The 17,462-nt window shown below is 39.0% G+C and overlaps 1 protein-coding gene and 1 long non-coding RNA gene across 3 annotated transcripts in view; one reads left to right on the top strand and one right to left on the bottom strand.

The window, feature by feature from the left end:
• The window catches only part of gpr4 (G protein-coupled receptor 4), a 66,735-nt gene that overhangs the window by 43,363 nt on the left and 5,910 nt on the right, over positions 1-17,462 (bottom strand). The gene's annotated exons all lie outside the window — the stretch shown is intronic.
• On the top strand, positions 1,877-4,468 carry LOC131970587 (uncharacterized). Of its 2 annotated transcripts, none has more exons than XR_009394194.1 (3): positions 1,877-2,150; positions 2,330-2,500; positions 4,130-4,468. It is a non-coding gene; the product is annotated as an uncharacterized LOC131970587 (long non-coding RNA). The 2 variants fall into 2 exon arrangements; XR_009394195.1 differs by lacking the exon at positions 4,130-4,468 and adding an exon at positions 3,775-3,829.

Below are 17,462 nucleotides of genomic sequence, written 5' to 3'. Positions count from 1 at the left end.
TATTTATTCATTTGCACCATCAGAAAAGATAATTACAAAAAACAGAAATGAAACAAGAATAATAAGTGCGGGAGAGGTTAAAAAACCCTATAAAAAGCTCCTCCCCAAGAAATATACAAAAATTCAAAAATAAATCAACAACAATGAGAGAAAGCAACAACAAATAACAACAAAAAAGAAAGCAATACGAGTGCCATTTAATAGCACACACACACACACACTGTGAAGGAAATTTGGTGTTTCCTGTCATGGTGGTACAAGAAGTAGGCGGCGACCTACTTGATATTCAAGACACAAGGCCTTGTGGGAACTCACTAGGGCCTTAACTCTGATAACACCATGACTGAAGGGAACATGTAGATCAGTGGGCTCTGTCCTGATGTGATGTATAGGGCAGGAAGATAGGGCTGCATTGAGTCTTGCTGAAAAGCCAATGCTGAAAAGTGCAACAGTCATAAGTCGAGCGGTGTATGGGACTTTGTTGTACTGTGAAAGAGCCATTCGGAATTGTGTGGTGTATGGAATACGAATGTGCTAATAAAACTTGCTGAACAGAGTATTGAGAGCTTTGTGTTTGGCCAGCTCACCCATTAACTTAGTGCAGTTGTTAAAATTGCCACGACAACACACACACACACACACACAAACACAAACAAAGTCAGAAATAAAAAACACGGGTGTGTATAAAGGGAAAATAATTGTATTTGAGTGTATGAGCATGTATAAGAGATAATGATCCAATGACAACTAGAATGGAAAAGAAAATATTAGGAGTCTTGATTTAACAGGTAAACTTTCAGTCTTAACTTAAAACTATTGAGGGATGAAGATAATTTAACTACATGAATATGAGAATTCCTGTTGTATGGAGCCTCTGTAAGCAAAAGAAAACTGAGAATGTGTAGTAGATGAAGTTTATCAGTGTGTCTTGTGTTGTAAAAAACCTGAGATCTGAGAGTTAACTGTAAAGAATTCATGAAAAGATTTGGACAGCAATTGGGAAAGATGAATATATTTATAAATAAGTATGCATGATTGGGTAACACTTTATATTAGGGAACACATATTCAACGTTAATTAGTTTCTCATTAGCATGCAAATAAGTAACAAATTGGCTCTTTATTAGTCATCACTAAGTAGTTATTAATGCCTTATTCTGCATGGCCTTATTATACAACCAGTAAGACATTAACTAAGAGTTTTCCCTCAATAACCTCAGAATTATTGTTTATTAGTAGTAAGTAAGGAAGTTGTTGTATATGAGTTATGATTTTAATATGCTTTACTTTGTATGGACTTTATAAGTCTCTACATAGCGGTGAACGAAACCATGGAAATGGCAAATAGCCACCTTCTCCAGACCTTTGACGTGACTGGTGGCTCCTTTTGGAGTAGGTCACTTTTTCCCATGCAGCAAGATAATTTCCCTCAGATTTTGTGTTTTTATCTTGTTTTAGACACACCTTTTTTGCAGTGTGTGTCTGGAAGTGTGTGTGTGTGTGTGTGTGTGCGTGCGTGTGTGTGTGTGTGTGTGTGTGTGTGTGTGTGTGTGTGTGTGAGAGAGAGAGGCCAGCAAGTTTTGTGTATTGATAAATCAAACAGCACGCTGTACAACAGAAAATGTGTTATACAGATGTTACTGTACGTAACTCCAGTTCTATGAATATGTGCGTAGCCCTCTAACTGCTCTGCGTTAATTTATTTCACAAACATTTGCATAAAACCAGCATATTTATCCAAACCCATGTTGATAAAAGCACAAATAGTTGAAAAATCTCCCTTCAAACAGACATAACATGTGCAATTAATTTGCGATTATGTATGAACAATCACAAGATTAACTGTGATTAAATATTTGAATGAGTTGTAACTTACTTAAGTGTTACCCATGATTGAAGTATATTGATATCACAGATATCTGTGTTAACGAGCAGTTGAACAGGTGTACATAATAAAGTGGCCGGTGAGTGAAAACTCCCTTTCCATTTCAACCAATGTCAGTTTGCTGCTGATCTAATTGGCGACAGGTTCCACGATGTGTCCAGCACCTGGTTGTAGTCTCTGTTAGAGGAAGTGCTGACAGACGGTTGTCTCCAGCAGCGTGCTCCCAGTTATTACAGCGATCCATCAAAGGCCTAATCCTTTTACAGGTGAGTCACAACAGACGGTGACTTCAGATTAGATTACAGTGGAGATGATTGGGTATATCTGAACCAAACAACCAGACTGTATTATTAGAAAGGCTCAGCCTGCAGCACCGTAATCACTTTTTGTAATATCTTTGGAGTAAAATGCACTACTATGGCATCTGACTCTAATGTCCCTGCAGGGTGTGAGTCAGCACGCTGCACCAGTCGCTGTGTGTCATCAGCCGAGTCCAGAACACGTCTGTCACGCAGTCGCACCGCTGTCAAATTTGTAAAGCTCAGCAGGATTGTTGCACACTCTGTGTCATATTGACCCGCACGTCCCAGTAAGGTGACTGGAGCATGTCTCTTAGGTATGTGTGTGTGTTTACGTTATCGGTGTCCCGTTCTTTCCTGTTTGTCCTTCACACTGCAGCAAAGGGTTTATAAAAACAAGATAAAAACACTAAATCTGAGGGAAATGATCTTGCTGCATGGACAGATTTTTTTAATTGATAAGATTTCTTAAATTAAGAAAGATTATTAAATTCATTAGATTGTTAAATCTAGAAATTAGCATGTTGAGCGCTTAAAATCAGAAATTAACTCTTAAAACAAGATAAATTATCTAACACTTCTAAATCTAAAGTTTTTTTTATCGGGTAAGAAACAAATAATTGTCAGGTCACTCTGCTCGGGCCAGTTCATCGCTGCTTGCAGCTTTAATTTATCTTGTTTTAAGAGATAATTTCTGATTTTAAGCGTATTTTGCAGTGAGAGGAGAGGAGAGGAGGTTTTCTGTGCAGACACAGTGACGGGGTCAGGCTGATCTCTGCATTCATCCTGAGTGTTCTCTGAGTGTGTTTTTCCATCTCTAGAAACGCAATGTGAGTTTTAAACCTTCAGACAGTATTTAAAGGAAATAATGTGATTGGTTGAGTTCCCCTCAGTCAGTGGAACCAAAGACTAACTGGTTGTTCAGGCGCAGCAGCCTCCAGATGGCTGATACTTGTTGTTTGATTTTTGACAAGATTTCTTAAATTAAAAAAGATTATTAAATCTAGAAATGAGCATGTTGAACGCTTAAAATAAGAAATTAACTCTTAAAACAAGATAAATTATCTAACACTTCTAAATCTAAAGTTTTTTTTATCTTGGTAAGAAACAAATAATTGTCAGGTCACTCTGCTCGGGCCAGTTCATCGCTGCTTGCTGCTTTAATTGATCTTGTTTTAAGAGTTAATTTCTTATTTTAAGCGTTCAACATGCTTATTTCTAGATTTAACAATCTTAATTTAAGAAATCTTGTCAAGTGAAATTATCTGTCCATGCAGCAAGATCATTTCCCTCAGATTTAGTTTTTTTATCTTGTTTTTAGACACACCTTTTTTGCAGTGCAGAATAGATTTAATTACAGTTATCCTATTTAAATAAATACAATCCTAAGAAATAAAGGACAGTGACAACAATGAGCAGAAACAAGGAAAAAGACAAGATGTTCTGTAACATACATGTTGAATTGTTGGCTGATTCATTAGAAAAACAGTTACACAAAAGGATCAAAGCTGTTGTTATTGTGTCCATGAATATCCTATTCCTTATCAGGCTCTCTTTGTTTCATTTTATGACTGTGGGTTACTGTAAACAGGCTGCTGCTGAGCAGAGGGATGAAAATGGAGCACGTTGATTGAGTTTAGGCTTCCTGGACCCCTTTATAGAAACAGGAAGTGAGACTCATGAAAGAGGTGCTAACCTCGGGGGGCGTGCTGTACTTTGTGGAGTCTGCAGTAAGTTACCCAGTCTGGCACTGCACCTTAAATTCCTGAAATATTTCTCACAGTTATTCATGTGACAAAGTAGGAAGGAAGAAGTTTTCAGGCTGTGAACAAGGGCAGGTATAAATCTGGGAAGTCAGGGAAAAGTTTGGGAAATTCAAATCAGTTCTGAAGTGAAGGAAGTAACTGCTGATTTTTTCCCTTCACACCTGTTTTTTTTCTTTTCAGCCAGAACTTTTCTGCTGGTGGGAAGCTCTGGAAGTTCAAAGTCAGCTGCTTTGCATTCATTTGCTACAATCTGTTCCAGAAGCTGCTACCTGGAGAGCAGTGTGTCTGACTGACTGACTGACTGACTGACTGGGGCTCAAACCAACTCACGCTGTAACAACTCATTCAAATATTTAATCACAGTTAATCTCATGATTGTTTATAGATAATCGCAAATTAATTGCACATTTCATATCTGTTTAAAGGGAGATTTTTTAACTATTTGTGCTTTTATCAACATGGGTTTGGATAAATATGCTGGTTTTATGCAAATGTTTGTTAAATCAATTAATAGAACTGGAGTTGCGTACAACTGTAGAACACATGTTCTGTTGCTGTACAGTGTGCTGTTTGATTTATCAATACACAAAACTTCCCGGCCTCTCTCTCTCTCTCTCTCTCTCTCTCTCACACACACACACACACTTTCAGACACACACTGCAAAAAAGGTGTGTCTAAAAACAAGATAAAAACACTAAATCTGAAGGAAATGATCTTACTGCATGGACAGATAATTTCACTTGACAAGATTTCTTAAATTAAGATTATTAAATCTAGAAATAAGAATGTTGAACACTTAAAAACTCCTTTTGCTGTTTTGTCTCCACCGAATTAATAAAAAATAAAAAAAATGAACCGTTAGTCATAGCTGCCAATAAATCTCATTACTAAAACTAGGTGGAGACATGCAGACATTGCAGTTGAAAATCTTAAAAAAAATTAAGAAAACTTATAGTAAAATTATTTGTCCATGCAGCAAGATAATTTCCCTCAGATTTAGTGGGGTTTTTTTTGTTTTTAGACACCACTTTTTGCAGTGCACACACACACACACACACACACACAGGTGAGACAGCCACATGATGACAGCGTGGGTCCTCGGGCTTCAGTCTCATGACTCAGCTGAGCAGCTGATGACGGGCTGGAAGCTGTTATCATGTGGCCGCTCTCTCTCTCTCTCTCTCTCTCTCTCTCTCTCTCTCTCTCTCTCTCTCTCTCTCTCTCTCTCTCTCTCTCTCTCTCTCTCTCTCTCCGTCATCTTGTCCAACATGTTTTGTGGTGACCAACGCCGTGTTCGGGCTGCCCCGTAATAGCAACACATCCTGTCCTGATGACTATTTTCACTGATATTGGAGATGTAGTCATTAACTTTCTCACTGGTGACCTGTTGTGGAAAAACTGACACGCCAACTTTCTTTTGTTGTTCTTCACACATTATTATCAACACAAGCTATAAGTGATAATATGCAGGATTGTTATTATTTGGCTTATCTTACTTTTGGTTTTCACACCAACCAAACTCTCTGGACAGAACTATAAACCACTTTTTCTTTTGAATATGTGTTGAAAGAGTTTACATTTCTATAGGCAGATAATATTAACATTATGATTTGTTGCAGCTCTCTTCATGCTATTTCCCATACAACTCTTCTTCTATGTTCCCATTTAATGCAATGCATCCCTTACATAGTCCGACCTACTTGTTGTGCTATTCAGCAGGGCTTCTTACAACACAAGACACACTGATAAACTTCTTAACGAGAGTAAGAACGAGTCTCCAAAAGTCTCCAATAACACCAGAAAAAGTCGCTGGATTTGTCTCCAGTCACTTTTTTGTAAAATAGTCGCTAAGGGGGTCTGAAAAGTCTAAATATAGCAACAAAGTTGCTAAGTTGGCAACACTGCTTCGCTGGCTTTTACAAATGTTGTGGTTGTTGTGGTAGAGTGAGACCTGCCTCATTCTGGGTATTGGGCTGTAGTGGAAACACCCTTAAAGACTTAATGGGCAGAGTAGGTCCATAGTTTTCATATACAGCACAAACACATTCACACTGCAAACTGCACCTATAACCACTGGAGTACAAAATGGGAGAGACAAAGTGCTTGATGCTCTTGAGACATTGTTGTAATGTGCTTATTAGTTTTTTGCTTCGTGAACATCTCATCATTCTCCTACAAGTCATGTTAACTCTATGGAGTTTTGGGCTATTTTGTCCATTTTTTAATCCTTTTCGTGTCTTTTTGTGTCTTTTTTAGTTGTTTTGAGTCTTTTTTTGGTCATTTTGTGTCTTTTTTAGTCATTTTGTGTCTTCTGTGGGTTTTATTTGTTCATTTTGTGTCTTTTTTTAGTAATTTTGTGTCTTTTTAGTGTCTTTTTTTGTGTCTTTTTAGTTTCTTTTTTTTGTTCATTTTCTGTCTTTTTTTAGTCCTTTAGTCCAACATAAAATGTAATTTTTAATCTTTTTTACTTTCAAAACACTATCATGCTCAATAAAGAATTTAAAAAGGTGGAAATGTGAACAAAGGTGTCAAATCTAACATATAAGAAGGTTCCATCCAGTTCTATCATTTTATACTAAATATATTTGAGCTTGTCTCCAGTTTTAATTGGTATATCATCATCAAACTGAAACTGGCCTCATGGAGTTTACAGCCAGAACTTTAGAGGTAAATTTACAGTAGGGCTCCACGCTGCTTTGTTTTCTAGTCTGGATGTCATGAAGAAGTCTGGATTTGGAGCTTTTGGAGACTCTAGATGGTTAAAATTCTATTCCTAGAACGGCAGTCTGGTGCTTTTGCAAAACAGATAGCGGACATAGCAAAAGGAGAGAAGATTTCCATCTGAAATAGCCGGCCAACGACCGTCTTTGTCTCAGAATATGAACAATCTTCGGGGTAGGACATCGACCATGAACCAGGACGTCTCCACATGGAATCATTGCTGCTGTAGCAGCACGTTTAAGAGGTGAACATCAGTGTCCAGTGTAGCTAGAGACTCCCTGAGCTGAGGAGTATTTGCTCCTAATGCATCCAGTTTGTCTGCATTTGACACTCTGACCATCTGGTACATTAAGAAAGTTTGTCGTCAGCATAAAGGAGGAGAATAAATGAAGATGGGATTGTGGTGGAAGGACAGAAGAAGAGAAAGTGAACAGGCCTGAGGCAGAAAGGAAGGCTGCAGGTAGTTAATCCTGGCTGTTCATTTCATGCTCGGGTGGCCGTGCAGCCGTCCATGTTTCAAAGCCCTTGTAGGCTCAACCTGACACCCTGCAGGGAAAATTAATGACTTCAATAAAAGTGCCACATTTTCCTGTGACGTTTCCCGCATCGAGCTTTATTGGACAAATCTTAATTTGGCTCTGATCAGATCACCAGAGCTTGTTACTGTACGTCTGGAGAGAAATGAATGAGGCACTGTGTGTGTGTGTGTGTGTGTGTGTGTGTGTGTGTGTGTGTTTGTGTGTGTGTGTGTGTGTGTGTGTGTGTATGACTAACTTTTTCCTTTCTGCAGCAGCCAATACAAAGGACTTGATGTATGATACTGTGTCCTTGTAGCTGAGCACCTGTGTTGTTGTAGTCTACCTGAAAGGGCGGTGAATGACCGGGCAAGTTTTATTCTCGTTGTTTCCGCAGGGTACATTTTGTCCACTTGATCACATTTTTAAGTGTCAGCATTTGAGGGTTTTTCATCCATTTCTCCCCTGACCTATGACGTACAAGCATTAGCCTTGCACAATGACAAATGCAGACTCAATTTGTACCACACAGTTTTGTTTGAACTTCTTTCCCACAAGTGGAACAGAAGAGGATTGTGTCATTTTACCCTCAATGCCCCAGGCAGTCCATCCTCAACCACTAAATTCTGACCATATGTTGTTATGGGTGTGTTTTGTTTTGATCCAGTGGTTTGTGTGGGGAATGCGTTTTCTTTCTTCTCAAGCTGCACACAGCTACATTTCCTTCTCAGAAACAGGTGATCATTGATTCCCACTAATAAGTCACAGCTGATGTCTTTGCTGGCGTTCTCTGCAGTGTCTGTGTGAAGTGTTTTGCACCTCTGTGGGACTCGGCGGTTTGTCCTCGGCTGCACACTGCACCTCAGACAAATGATATTCCAGTGGAGGTTTGGATGTGGAGGTGTCAGCAGTTTTAATGACGGGCTGCAGAAAACCTCCACTCATTTCTGAGGCGCTGCCTGCCAGACTAATCCCACCAGAGCTCTGTGTTTGTGTGTAGGTGTGAGCATGTCAGAGGCACAGAGAGGGAGCGTGCGTGTTTCTGTCGAGTCGAGGGTGTGTGTGGGCATGTGGATGGGCGAGTGTGAGACCGAGTCCGTTGACAGATAGGTGTTAACTAGAGCGTCCACCCACCAACATGCACACAAAAATAATCATACAGAAAACTAAACAGCAGCCAAACCTGCTCTGTAAAACAAGAATAGATTAGATATAGAAAATCTTTCCTGCCAGATGCCATCACACTGTACAATAACAGCTAAAAGTCTCACTAAAAGTCTGGTCAGAACATATAGTTGCTATATGGACTTTGTGTTTTTTATACACACTGTTCACTGCACTTCATATCTATATCTGCACTTGTATATCTATATTTTATTCTGCACTTCAATCAATACTCCTTCTTTAGACATTTTTATTTTTATTGTTTTTTATTACTTGAAGTATGCCTAGGTTGTTCTTTTTGTTTAATTGTGTTGTTATTGTCTCTGTGTGTAATGCTGCTGCTACACTATAATTTCCCAGCTTGGGATAAATCCATCCATCCATCCATCCATCCATCCATCCATCCATCCATCCATCCATCCATCCATCCATCCATCCATCCATCCATCCATCCATCCATCCATCCATCCATCCATCCATCCATCCATCCATCCATCCATCCATCCATCCATCCATCCATCCATCCATCCATCCATCCATCCATCCATCCATCCATCCATCCATCCATTATACATTTATACTTGAACCAATCAGGTGGGACTAATGTTGGAAGTGATGCGCTATGCATTTGACACAGTTACCCTAAAAATAACGGGAATATTTAGTCTAAATTGCAGTTTTTGCTGATATTTACATTTAAATTTTACAGTAGAAAACCCACTCACTGTATTTTTATGGTGAAGTTCTGGTAACCAAAGCTGCTGGTATTTTTTTACAGTGTTTCTAATGAGCGTTTCAGTGGGTAAAAGTAACCAAAACTGAGCTTTTTCTCTGAGTGCTGTTGTGGTCCTCACTTCTTCAGAGGTCTGTTTGACAGTCATGACTTGGTTTTGGGGTTAACGTAATAATTTGTTGTCATATATTTTGTTAAGGTTAGAGTTCGGGACTATGGAAGGTTTTAGGTTAATGAGGCTCTTTATTAGTTTACAACACTTTGTGTAGGAGTGTGTGTTTGCCAGCACCGGTCTGCTGCCAGGATGTGGCTGCTTCCCGTGCTGCTTCCTGTTTTGTCTTTTCTCGTCTGATTGGTCTGTTCTATTCTGGTGAGTCGTGTCGAGTGACACAAGGGCACGGAGGGACGAAGTTTTTTTTCTCTTTGAACTCAAGTTGAATATCTGACATCAATCAAAAAGGCATGTTCCTGTCGATATAGGTAGATTTATACTGGAAAATAAAATCATCAAACATTTAATGACTCCTCTTGGATATGTGTTATGAAAAAAAAGTGGCTACAAAAACAATGGGCTTCATCACAAACACACAAACACAATTAAAGAGCGGTCCAGACCTGTTGAACAAGTCATGTGCCGTTTTTCAGTAACGGACTGTATATTTCATTCCTTTGAATTTACTTTTAGTTTGAATAAAACTATAGGTCTCTTTCCACTACTGCCCAATACCCGGAATGAGGCGGGTCTCACTCACCGAAACTGCCCTAATTTGAATACGAGCCGTTCAGAGCGGACTTTTTTTGTCCCTGTCGAAGAGCAGGGCCATTTTTCTCCCCTGAAAAAAGCCTGGTTGCTGATTGGACAGAACGCTAAGCAGGATGGGATGTAGTTGCTTTATTTAGCGACTTTTCAGACCCCCTTAGCGGGGGCCAGAGGCTCGTTAAGAAGAGTAAGAAAGAGTCTAATCGGCACAGTCCTCCTACAGCAGTCTCTCCCAGCTGCAGAGCCGGAGGGGATGTTAACCCCTTAGCGTCCAGTCAGCAAATTGCTAAAAGGCTAACAGTTAGCTCTGTAGCAGTACAGTGTGTATGTGCTGCTGCTGCAGGAGGTGTTCACTTAGCGATCTCTGTTTGTTTACGACAAGCACCAGACACTCTGTGCACAGTTAGTGATGCCGGTTAATTCACCATCACTATGTTTATGGTCAGCAGAGACGCTGCGCATAATTAGCCATGCTGCTTTGTTTATGATCAGCTGCTGACGTGGTGCACAGTTAGCGATGGCGGCCACAGTTGAGTCTCTTGTGTTTAATCCGTCGCGTATGTGATCACAGTCGAAACTGTAGCAAAGCGATTACGCGACGGTCGAAAACCATACGTCACCTCCAGAGTCTCTAAATCCCTCTGGGGGCCTTTTTCTAATGGAGACACACAGAGTGAGCGACATTTGAGAGGGTGTGGCCTGAGACTTTCCTGGTGGCCACTCTTCCCCCTAAAGGAAACACGGCTTATAAAAATTATGTCAGTTACCTCATTTGGGTTATAGGTAGTGACTTAACAAAGATTTTTTTAATGATAGAATCATAAAATTAGATTTATTGATGCTTATGTAAAAGAAACAAGCTAGTATCATTAACAAAAAAGTTGATCAACATGCACCACAGCACTGAAAATTCATAGGTTAAGTGTTCAGTTATGGTTGAGCTAAATATAGAGATGACTCATTTGTAGTACACTGCAGTGACAATATGCTGAAAAAGGGAAGTTTAAGTTGTGGTTTAAAAGCTCTTTAATATCATCTCAGAAAAGTGTAGTATATAAATACTGTTTAGACGTTTAACTGCCATTACTGAGATCGAAATCATATTTGCTATAAATATACATGCATTTGTCTCATGGAACCATAAATTAATGCATGCCAGACATTATACAGCCAGCAAATACAGAATGATGCAATATGACCTTTTTGCAACGTGTTTGTGCAGTTGGTCATGGGATTAAGGGCCTTAAAATAAATTCTCAAAACTCAAACTGTCTTCTCTGCAGAATAGAAAATACTCTTGTAAACAAGAAAGCGTCTCATTATTATTCAGTATATTTTGAATTTCATTAAAAACAAACAGGCTGCTCTGTCAGGCTCCAAGCAGTGAGGTTAAATCATGAGCCACACAGATCTGCCAGCTGCCATTTGGGAAAAAAAAAAAAGTTATTGCAAATTAAAACGGACTTGGCAAGAAGTTCAGGCAGAGCTTAGATTCAATTTAAAGAGTAGGTTAAGAGGAGACACGCTACCATGTTGGATAGTACCATGTATGACTTTTATGTACTGTTGCCGAAGGCTCATTGTGTGTAAGGTCTCCTACTATTTTAATTTTAATTTGTTCGGAAATATGTATCACTAACGCAAACATATCCTTATTTCAGTCCTGGTGGATTTTCCCCACACATTTATTGTGGTAATAGCAAGTGCAGTTTAATACTATACACTCCTTGTGCAACTACTGTTTGAAGAACAAATGTGTATCTATTTGCTGCACAGCCAAAAAAAAAAAACCTTTACTTAAATACAGAAATCAGTAATTATCACAACCTGCAGCAGTCTCTCCCAGCTGCAGGGACGGAGGGGATGTTAACCCCTTAGCGTCCAGTCTGCAAATTGCTAACAGGCTAACAGTTAGCTCTGTAGCAGTACAGTGTGCATGTGCTGCTGCTGCAGGAGGTGTTCACTTAGAGATCTCTGTTCAAAACAAGCACCGGACACTCTATACACAGTTAGTGATGCCGGTTTATTCACCATCACTATGTTTATGATCAACAGAGACGCTGTGCATAATTAGCCATGCTGCTTTGTTTATGATCAGCTGCTGACGTTGTGCACAGTTAGCAACGGAGGCCACAGTTGAGTCTCCCGTGTTTAATCCGTTGCGACGATCTAAAACCAAACGTCACCTCCAGAGTCTCTAAATCCCTCTGGAGCCCTTTTTGTAATGGAGACACGCAGAGTGAGCGGATTTTTTAGAGGGCGTGACCTGACATACATTGCCTTTTGCTTTTGCTTGTCTTTTTCTGTCAAAGCACTTTGTGAACGGTGTATTTAAAGGTACTATATAAATACAATTATTATCTGGTCTGGGATGTTTTTGTGCAGCCAAAATACAAAAATACATACAATAAACCTGAAAATATGACGTCTTCAAAACAGTCTGTCAGCGTGACAGTATAATAATCTTTGGAAATTTATGTGAACGTTTATTGCAAATGTCTAATGATCAAAAATGTTAAATATCAAACGTGTTTGACAACACATTTTTCTTGTGTCACTACTCCTCCAAAACATCCTTCACATCATACATCATCTCCAGTGATTACCAAAAACTGTTTGTGCTTGTGTTGACTGATTTTTGCAGCTTTTAGCCATTTTAAACTTGTTAAACCTAACAGAAGACAAATAAAACAAGATCTGGTCCAACAACAACACGAGAAGGATGAAGTTCAATATGTCTGAATGCAGATTCCAGTACATTTTATTTTTACTTGCAGCAGCTGTAGTACTTCTCTGGATCAGATATCAATATTTACCATCTACTCATATCTATTTCCTCAGAAAAACAGAACAAGACAATGAGTTGTAATAGAAATGATCCCTCAGAGTACTGCTGGTACACAGGACAAAAAAATATGTGATTTTAATATTCCACCTTAGATGTTTTACATATATTGTTTAATACGTCTTTGCACATGTCATGCAAGACTATTTGCACAATATTCACCCATCTGTCCCATACCCATATCTTACATCATGCACACAGAGATGCACTGATACACACACACACACACACACACACACACACACACACACACACACACACACACACTAAGATAGGCTGATTTTTATTTGATGAATCGTATTTCTTCTTGCCGCTCCAGCAGCCCCATTCTTCTTCAGAGGTCAGTGAAGTTTTATCTAATCATGTTCAATACTCCATTACTGAACCAGTCGATATGAGGAAAATAGAGGTGGAGGGTGGAGAGACAGAGCGAGACTGATAGGGAGAGAGAGGGATATCTTCTCCTCTCTTTCAACCCACACTTTAAATATCCTGACATCATCAGTCTGTTTCATCCAGATTCACTTTGAGCCACTTTACACTCTCTCTCAATAAGCTAATCATCCTGATTCTATCACCTTCATTGTCATATTTAAGCAGTAGATTGTAAATGAATGAGCAGTAGCTTAATAATAAAACTTTGTTAGCGTGCCAGCATGAGGTTTTTACGAGCAAGAGTCTCATTTCTAATCACCACTAATCTCATTTTGTACTAAAGGCTCTATGACCCAAAGCTCTAAGAGAAGTCTTTTCTGGTCCCCTCATTAATTTCAGTGGGGTGTTGAAGCAGAGGACACAGGCAGAGCAGCTAACCGTGGCTCTCGGGATGCCACACACTGCAAAAAAGGGGGTAATTAAAAAGAGGTAGTGTATTCATTTAGGATTTAACCCCAAGGCCTGCAGTGCAAAAAGGTGTGTCTAAAAATAAGATAAAAACAGTAAATCTGAGGGAAATGATCTTGCTGCATGGACAGATAATTTCACTTGACAAGATTTCTTAAATTAAATTATTAAATCTAGAAGTAAGCATGTTGAGCACTTAAAATAAGAAACTAACTCTTAAAACAAGATAAATTGAAGCTGCAAGCAGCGATGAACTGGCCCGAGCAGAGTGACCTGATGATTATTTGTTTCTTACCAAGATTAAAAAAAAAAACTTTAGATTTAGAAGTGTTAGATAATTCATCTTGTTTTAAGAGTTAATTTCTCATTTTAAGCGTTCAACGTGCTTATTTCTAGATTTAATAATCCTAATTTAAGAAATCTTGTCAAGGTAAATTATCTGTCCATGCAGCAAGATCATTTCCCTCAGATTTAGTGTTTTTATCTGGTTTTTAGACACACCTTTTTTGCAGTGCAGCAAGGACAGTTTCCCAGTAGTTAATAAACTTAGATCGCACATTTTAAAAGAGAGAAATTAGTCTGTGAAACTCAATATCTGCAGAGTGCTAATTCAATCTTTTACATGTTTTGAAGAAAACAGAACACTAACAGTCAATGTGTCTGTGGCTGCTACTTATGAAAATATAATCAGTGCATGTCTGAAACATCATGTAACACCAGTAACACCTAGTGTTACTTTTGCATTCAAACCAGCAACCGGAGAGTGGAAAAGAGGATAAAAGTACACCACATTTGAAGAAAAAGTCCATTTGAAACCTGACAGTTGGCTTGCTCAGAACTCAAAACAACCCTCATACAGTCTGGACCAACCAGATTATCATAGAAAGGCATACAAATTATTTGAAATCATCTGAAAAACTCAAAGTAAAAGAAAAGTCTTTTAAACACTGAACGCCAAGTGGCAGATTATTTGGGCAGCATGAGCAACTAAAAACTAAGAGGTAGATTGAAGACCGAAACCAGAGAGGGAGCAGAGAGAAGGAAAGTATTGATCAGGGGAAAGTGAAAAGAGGAGGAGTGAGAGAGATTGAAAATGGAAGAGATGAGAGGAGTGGAAAGAGATGGAGAGATAATGCAAGAGATGGAAAAGAGAGAGGGAGAGCCAAATAGAGAGAGAGAGATTAATTTTAGATCCAGGCAAAGAGAAAGAGACAGAGAATGAAAGAGAAGAAGAGGTGGAAAATGACTAACGCAAGAGGGAATAATCAGAGAGAAGCACAACAGAGAAGAGAGTAAAAAGAGGAGAACATTATTGATCTCGAGAAAAATAAAGAGAGAGAAGGAAAGAAAGGGATAGAAAATGAACAAGAGAACAGAGAGATTGAGGCTTAATGGGAAAGAAAGAAGGAAGACAAACAGAGAGATGGTTGTTATAGCCCATCTGAAACTACTCTAATGCTGCCACAGGTGCTGCTGTCTCCACACCAGAGACATCTGTGTGTGTGCGTGTGTGTGTGTGTGTGTGTGTGTGTGTGTGTGTGTGTGTGTGTGACAGGACTAACAGTGTTTACAGACAGAGGTGATCTCATCACGTCCCGGGTGCTTTTAGACGCGGCGTCAGACTGTCAGCAGTTACAAAAACACACACACACACACACACAGAAAGTGATCACTGCCCCCCTCATCCACAGCACACCTGCTTTCTTTTTCCCTTTCTTTTGTTTAAATCTGCTGCTCAGTCTGCAGGACATCAGCCGTATCACTTCATCGGCACACAGAGATGCTGCATGACACAGTGTAATGTCTGGAAAGCCTTCAAAGGATCCTTTTTTTCCATTTGAAGAAATGCATCAACAAACCAAAATCTCCTTCAAACTGTGTGACAAAAAGTTTGGTAGGATTTTCCTTTAGTAGCTGTCTGCAGTCACACCAAAAACAGCACTTTTTCAAAGCGCCTTAACATAAAACGAGGTCACGTGGAGCGCTGCTGTCGAATTTTACCTTTATATGTTCATATTTGCAACCTATGTCTTTTTTTGGTCATTTTATGTCTTTTTGTGTCTTTTTTTGGTCATTTTGTGTCTTTTTTTTGTCATTTTGTGTCTTTTTTGTCATTTTGTGTCTCTTTTTAGTCATTTTGTGTCTCTTTTTAGTCATTGTGTGTATTTTTTTTGTCATTTTGTGTCTTTTTTTTGTCATTTTGTGTCTTTTTTTGTCATTGTGTGTATTGTTTTGGTCACTTTGTGTCTTTTTCAGTCCTTTAGTCCAACATAAAATTAGATTTTGAATCTTTTTTTTACTTTCAAAACACTATCATGCTCAATAAAGAATTTTTAATGTTGCAAATGTGAACAAAGGTGTCAAATATAACATATAAGAGGGTTACATCCAGTTCTATCATTTTATACTAAATATATTTGAGCTTGTCTCCAGTTTTACTTGGTATATCATCATCAAACTGAAACTGGCCTCATGGAGTTTACAGCCAGAACTTTAGAGGTAAATTTACAGTAGGGCTCCACGCTGCTTTGTTTTCTAGTCTGGATGTCATGAAGAAGTCTGGATTTGGAGCTTTTGGAGACTCCAGAGGGTTAATGTACATATGTTGGTGTTTGCTATGCTTTCTTTTCTTACTTCCTAGTTGGTGAAAGGAACCGAGGACAGTGATTGCTGCCTTTTTATTTTGTCTGTGTGTGGAATGTGGGAGATAATTGGGCCAGGGTTCATGCACGGCTGTAGTTGTTATATAGCACAACACGAATTAAATTCATGAAATTCTGATCGGATCTATTAAATCACTGAAAAAGGGCACAGCAGGGAAACAAACCTCAGCTCCTTTCACTTTAAAAAACGAAGACTATTCAAGGTCAGGATTAGATTCACCGCTAATTTGCTCTAAACAATGACTGAGTTTCACACTTGGGTTATTAGCTAACAGAGAGCAACAAAGGATTAGACCATTATGTCTGGATGAATGATAATCTTTTTGGCATTAATTTCTAAAACGGCACAGCTTGACACCCACCTTCATTAATTCTGGTTTCTGACCTGAAAATCTAATGAGCTAATGATGCTAATTAAACACTTATAATTCTTCACTCTTTCACTTTGACAAATTAGAAGCAGCTCGCCATTTTCTTATCATGAGTCAGTTAATGAATGGTGTGTCGGAACAGCAACATGTCAGAAAAATAAGTATTAATAGTTATAGAATAGAATAGAACAGGTGGTAACAGTAACACAGAGCGGCAAATAACAGCAGTTTACAAGTCAAACACATAAGTTCAAAGGAAACTGGTATTTCTGTTCCTGTTTGGTGACGGATTTGACTTTCGGGAAAACTAATAATAGTCTTATCGCCATGGCAACAGACAAAGCACAGGTTGGCAGGGGGCAATATTGCCGATGCAAATGAGCTCTCTGCACTCGAAAACAGAAACAGAGTCACCCACAATTAAACACACAGGCACACAAACACCACTCTCTGTGTGTGTGTGTGTGTGTGTGTGTGTGTGTGTGTGTGTGTGTGTGTGTGTGGAGTGACTCAAACCACTGTCACCTTCACTCGCTTGTGAGTCATCCCTCTAATTAAACGACCAGAATCGTGACAGCTCTCAGTGTCTCGGGAACAAATATCCAATTAGGCGAGAGGCCGTGATCCTGATCCTGCAGGCTGAAGTTTCTCATTTCAAACTGGACAAAAACTATCTTTTTTACATCTATTTTTCCATACATAACCCAAATCTGTGTGTGTGTTTAGTTTTAGAGAGAATGCCTTACTGGTCAACTTACCAATTTGGCTTAGTAGTAAGTAAGGGAGTTGTTGTATATGAGTTATGATCTTAATATGCTTTATAATATGGACTTCATAAGGTGGTAGTTATGTAGGAACAGACCATATTCATTAAGTGTTATTAAGGGAGAATAATTA

Source organism: Centropristis striata, chromosome 4, assembly GCF_030273125.1.
Source record: "Centropristis striata isolate RG_2023a ecotype Rhode Island chromosome 4, C.striata_1.0, whole genome shotgun sequence".
Classification (NCBI taxonomy): domain Eukaryota; kingdom Metazoa; phylum Chordata; class Actinopteri; order Perciformes; family Serranidae; genus Centropristis; species Centropristis striata.
This window is presented reverse-complemented; position numbering and strand designations above follow the sequence as displayed.